A 6788-nucleotide genomic window follows, 5' to 3' on the forward strand; every position below is an offset into this window, starting at 1 on the left:
CATTTTGGAAAAGAGTTCAGATCTTCAAATATGCTCTTACTGAAACTAGATTTATTTTCACTACTTTCTAGCATTCTGGAAAATAATTGTATATCTTGTTAAAAAACATTCTGTTTGACATTTTGAAAAACATGCATGTGTTAAATAAACATGATTAGGATAGGTTGAGGCTGGAGTGGATTATAACCATAAAAACTGTATATTTATAATTTAAATTAAAGTAAAGGTTGGCTATTTTTCAACCTGGAGCTTACCTGGATTTACAGAATATCTAGCATGATCCTAGTTCATAGAGAATTTTTTTTCATTAATTATTTCAGTTTTGAGTTGTTCAGATTTTTCCTGTGATCTCTAGGCTAAAATGGAACTGAACGGGGCAACCGATGTAGCGTTCGAAAATATATGATACATTTGGTTTTCCTAAATGCAAAGGCCACGGTGTACTGATATAGGTGTCCGTATGTTCTCCAGAATTTCTTTGGCCAAAACGAGCATTGTATCAATGGTTATGTTCTACGTGAAACCAAACCTTTTTGTTTTAAACAATGCACACTACCTCACAAAATCTGTAAAATTATAGAATAATAGACATTTTTTGAGCTAGTAGTCTATACAAGCTAACGTGGACTACAGTTTAGTAAACAAAGCTGATTGCCAGATAAATCCTCCTCGCAGACAAATTCACATCGGTTTACCAGCAGCTAATAGAACCTGTTGGCATTTTTGTTAGAGCTAGTAGTTTAAACTAGCTATGATGAGCTACAGTTTTGTAAACAAAGCCAGTTGCAGGATAAATTCTCCTCACAGACAGATATGTGTCAGTTTACTAGCAGCTAATACAACTTGCTGGCATTTTTGTTAGAGCTGGTAGTCTATAATACCTAACGTGAGCTACAGTGGTGTAAACAAAGTTGGTTACGGATACAGACTCCTCACAGACCGATTCATCCTTGCAGGAGCTCACTTATACATTTTCTAGAAACAATAAACAGATCTCTAGATTACTGTAGATGGCTAGCTAATAGCTATACAGCCTACTTATAATGGAAGCAATGTCTCCAATCACTTCATAGCTGGTTCGTTTCTTTAGAAAACAATAACAGTATAAAGAGTAATGTAATACAATTGCTCTCTTAAATATATATACATTTCATGTATTAGTGAATGGATTTACGGTTGTGCTCAAAAGTTTGTATACCCTTGGAGAATTAGTAATATGTGTACGATTTGTAAAGGAAACATGAGTGAGCAGGCAAAATACATGTTTTTTATTTCTTATGGGATTCACATTCAACTGTACGTCACCACAGAATGGCACAATCATAAAACAAAACATGGCAACACACAAGAAAAATGAACTGACCCCTGTTCCAAAGTCTGCATAATACTGTGTATTGCCCCCTTTACCATCAATGACAGCATGCAGTCTATTGTAATAGTTGTCTATGAGGCCCGAATTATTGCAGGTGGTATAGCAGACCATTCGTCTTGTCAAAATGCCTCCAGGTCATGCAAACTCTTTGGTTGTCTTGCATGAACCGCACGTTTGAGATCTCCCCAGAGTGGTTAGATAATATTAAGATCAGGAGACTGTGATTGCCACTCCAGAATGTTCACCTTATTCTGCTGTAACCACTGGAGGGGTCAACTTGGCCTTGTGCTTAGGGTCATTGTCATGCTAGAAAGTCCAAGAGCGTCCCATGTGCAGCTTTCATGCAGAAGAATGCAAATTGTCTGCCAGTATTTACCTTGTGTGTCTGTAACAAGGCCAAACATTCAAGGGTACTGAAAATTATGATTGAGTGATTTCTGTTATGATGATTTATGATCACTATCCTTAAATAAAAGTTTTTTTCACTGTAATATTTTCAAAATCAATGCCAAAATATCACCATTTCTGCCAGGGTATGCAAACTTATGAACACAACTGTATATTGTCCTGTGATTTGATGAGCCTGGTTAACAAATACCACAGTCCTGTGATCACGTGCGCCTGGTTAATAAATACCACAGTCCTGTGATCACATGAGTCTGGTTAATACATTCTACAGTCCTGTGATCTAATGAGCATAGTTAATTCATAGTACAGTCCTGTGGTCTCATGATCCTGGTTAACACATACCACAGTTGTGATATCACATGAGCCTGGTTAAGATACTACAGTCCTGTGATCAAATGAGTCTGGTTAATACATATTACAGCTCTGTGATCTCATTAGCCTGGTTAATACATACCACAGTCCTGTAATCTCATGAGCCTGGTTAATGCACACTACAGTCCTGTGTCATAGCTGACCTCATCCCCCACTACACCAAATTCCATTCCTCCTGCCCTGTATAATCACTTTCCCCTCAAAACCTGTTCACTCCCTTTCACACATTGCTCCTTGTATACTGCAGATTTACACAAGTAAAAAGTAGGAGCATAAGCGATAAGAACGATATGGTCGTTACAAGCTTATTTTTACAATAATTGCCATGTGATTTCTTATTACCACAGAGATTCAGGACACCAATTTTACATCGGCACCATACACAGGGCAATCTCCACTTCACTGCCCTGGGGCATTGGTCAGAATGTTTCTTTACCAACCTGAAATGGTGCCTTTATTTTAGGATTTAGGTTATTTTTATGACACAATATACATTGATCAGCCATAACATTTTGACCACCTGCCTAATATTGTGTAGGTCCCCAAAACAGCCCTGACCCGCCGAGGCAAGGACTCCAATAGACCTCTAAAGGTGTGCTGTGGTATCTGGCACCAAGATGTTAGAAGCAGATATTCTGTAAATTGCGAGGTGGGGCCTCCATGGATCGGACTTGTTTGTCCAGCACATCCCACAGATGCTCGATAGGATTGAGATCCGGGGAATTTGGAGGCTAAGTCATCACCTTGAACTCATTGTTTACCTCAAACCATTCCTGAACCATTTTGCTTTGTGGCAGGGTGCATTATCCTGCTGAAAGAGGCCAGTGCCATAAGGGAATACTGTTGCCGTGAAAGGGTGCACATGGTCTGCAACAATGCTTAGGTAGGTGGTATGTGACAAAGTAACATTCACATGAATAGCAGGACCCAAGGTTTCCCAGCAGAACATTGCCCAAAGCATCACACTGCCTCCCCCAGCTTACGTTCTTCCCATAGTGCATCCTGGTGCCATGTGTTCCTCAGGTAAGTGACGCACACGCACCCGGCCAACCATGTGATGTAAAAGGAAACGTGATTCTTCAGACCAGGCCACCTTCTTCCATTGCTCAGTGGTCCAGTTCTGATGCACACTTGTCCATTGTAGGTGCTTTCAGCAGTGGACAGGGGTCAGCATGGGAACCCTAACTGGTCTGTGGCTACACCGCTCCAAACGCAACAAACTGCGATTTCCTGTGTTCTGACACCTTTCAATCAGTACCAGCATTACCTTTTTAATTGTTGGTTTTTCCTGCCGTGTCTGCTTGCTTGGACCAGGTGAGGTCATCTTGGATGAACACACTGAGGAACTTGATGTCAGAGACTCTCTCCACTTCAGCTCCATTGATGTGTATTGGGCATGACCCTCCTTTACCACTTCCTGAAGTCCATGATCATCTCCATAGTCTTGCAGATGTAGAGACAGAGGGTGGCTTGTTGTTGTCTCTCTGTTGCGCAATTGTGCAATTGGGCTGTACTCTGCTTGCAATACTCAGCCTTCATTCAGGGTGGTTGCGGTTGGTGGGTGTCCCTTTGGTTGATGCCTGGCAATGTGGATTGATTTCCTGCCTGTTGGGCCCAACAGTTCTACTTCTCCACAATAAATCGTTGTTGATATGAGGAATGCATTTTCTGAATTTTCCCAGTCTCTTCCCGTTCTAAACTTTAGGAGGACATGAGGTCCTGGTCCACATCTGCGGAGTACCTGGTTTGCTGGGCCCGTTGCTGTCCCTGTCCTTGTTCATCTGGTCATACTTATGATTTAAATATACTCTGGATTTAGCCCACATGCATTTATTAATTATTCCAATTGGACTCACCCTAATATCTCACCCGGCACAGCCAGAAGAGGACTGGTCACCCCTCTGAGCCTGGGTCCTCTCCTGGTTGGGTTGCAGATCGCCCGACGATTTCAGCTGCCACTGTGCTGACCCCCACCCCCCCTCCCCATGTTGTCCCTTTCCTTGTCCATCAGGTCATGCTTCCGACCTGGACTAAGTTTAAATAGACTCTAGACTCAGCCCACACACATTTATTCATTATTACAATTGTAATCTTAATATATTCACCTGGCACAGCCAGAATAGGACTGGTCACCCCTCTGAGCCTGGGTCCTCTCTAGGTTTATTTTTGGCCTTCTTAGGGAGTTTTTCCTAGCCACTAAAATTCAACACTACTGTGTTTTGCTCCTTGGGGTTTAAGGCCAGGTGTTTCTGTTAAAGCACTTTGTGACAACTGCTGTTGTAAAAAGGGCTTTATATATAAATTTGATTGATTGATTAATTGGTGTCCAGGCACCATGTAGCCTGGTTCTTTACCTCTTCTCTGTAAGCGGTCTCATCGTTGTTAAAGACAAGACCCAGGATGGTGGTGTCGTCCGCAAATGTAAGGATGAGGTTGGAGCTGTGTGTGGCCACGCAGTCATGTGTGAACAGGGAGTACAGGAGGGGACTGTCTACACAGCCCTGGGGGGCTCCAGTCATCAGGGTCAGTGCAGAGGAGGTGAGGTTGCCCATTCTCACCACCTGGGGTCTGCTCGTCAGGAAGTCCAGGATCCAATTGCAAGTCCCAGGGCCCTGAGCTTAGGAAAAAGCTGAACAGGCACAATATTGTTGAATGCTGAGCTGTAGTCCACAAACAGCATCCCCACGTATGTCTTACCCTTTTTACGGATGGGAGAGGGCATCGTCTGTAGATCTATTGGGGCGGTATGCAAGTTGAAAGGGGTCCAAGGTGTCAGGAAACTTGGAGCAGATGTGGGTTCTGACCAGCCACTTGAAGCAATTCATGATGATGGAGGTCAGTGCTACAGGGTCGTAGTCATTCAGGCAGGTGATGGAAGGTTTCTTCGGTACAGGGACAATGATGGTTTGCTTGAAGCATGTGGGGACTGCAGACTGATTCAGGGAGAGGTTGAATATAGAGGTGAATACCATCGCTAGCTGGTCGACACACCCTCTGAGGACACGGCCTGGAATGCCATCTGGCCCTGGTGACTTCTGAGGGTTCACTCTTTTAAAAGCTCTCCTCACATCAGCCGTGGATAGGGACAGAGTGCTGTTGTCCTGGTCATCAGCAAGCCTTCCAGGTGGAAGGTCTTGGTCACCTCAAACCGTGCATAAAAGATGTTGTGCTCAACGGAGAGAGAGACAATCTTAGATTAGATTCAACTTTGTCATTGTACAAGTACACTACAACGAAATGCAGTTAGCATCTAACAAGTGCAATATAGAAGATTGCAGAAAATGTACAAGTGAAACAGTTAAGAACAATCCATGTTACAGGTGGGATGTATAAATGTTCAATGAAGGCAAATGCATGTATGGCTATTCTAAATGCGCAATGAAGGGATAGCAGCAATAAGGTATCTGTGGTAGACATGTGCATGTTACCACTGAAAACATCCTTATCAGACTTTGCAAAGCAATGTCACAGTCTAGTAGTACAAAGAGAGTAGTGCAACAAGGTCCCTGAGAGGCAGTACTGAGCAGTGTGCGGGCGAGTATTGTTATGGTTAGGTCACAGTTCAGCAGGGTTACAGTTCCTGAACCTGCTACAAAACAATTCTTGCCACCCCAGTTGACAGGAGGGTCTACTATAATATAGTCATGTTGAATTTTATTGAATGGTATTATCTTTTTTCTACATTAGTTGTAGTTGTTTCTACTAATGTAGTTGTAAATAAGTAATCTCTATGGTAACCGTTCCAATATCGGAGTCCAACCCTCCCAGTAAAATGTCCACCTACTCCTGTGACCTTGCTGCTCCCTTTCCCTTCCAGTAAAAACACCAGGCGTTGGTCTATGATAAGCAACGGAGCAGTTAGGATCGCACTAAACTAACCTAGCAGTAATGAAAGAGGGAACTGCTGCACGTTTACTAAATATGCAATACAACATTTTATAATCATGCAATCTTATAATATGTATTATAGTTAAGATGTCTGATCTACTCCTCGGTGGCAAGGCACCGGGGGTGGATGAGATCCGCCCTGAGTACCTCAAGTCTCTGGATGTTGTGGGGCTGTCTTGGTTGACACGCCTGTGCAACATCGCGTGGCGGTCGGGGACAGTGCCTCTGGGATGGCAGACCGGGGTGGTGGTCCCTCTTTTTAAGAAGGGGGACCGGAGGGTGTGTTCCAACTATAGGGGGATCACACTTCTCAGCCTCCCCGGGAAAGTCTATGCCAGGGTTCTGGAGAGGAGAATACGGCCGATAGTAGAACCTCGGATTCAGGAGGAACAGTGTGGTTTTCGTCCGGGCCGTGGAACACTGGACCAGCTCTATACCCTCTACGGGGTGTTGGAGGGTTCATGGGAGTTTGCCCAACCAATCCACATGTGTTTTGTGGATTTGGAGAAGGCATTCGACTGTGTCCCTCGCGGCATCTTGTGGAGGGTGCTTGGGGAATATGGGGTCCTGGGTCCTTTGCTAAGGGCTGTCAGGTCCCTGTACAACCGAAGCAGGAGCTTGGTCCGCATTGCCGGCAGTAAGTCAGACTTGTTCCCAGTGCATGTTGGACTCCGGTAGGGCTGCCCTTTGTCACCGGTTCTGTTTGTAATTTTTATGGACAGAATTTCTAGGCGCAGCCAGGGGCCGG

This window comes from Esox lucius, chromosome 8 (assembly GCF_011004845.1).
Source record: "Esox lucius isolate fEsoLuc1 chromosome 8, fEsoLuc1.pri, whole genome shotgun sequence".
Taxonomy (NCBI): domain Eukaryota; kingdom Metazoa; phylum Chordata; class Actinopteri; order Esociformes; family Esocidae; genus Esox; species Esox lucius.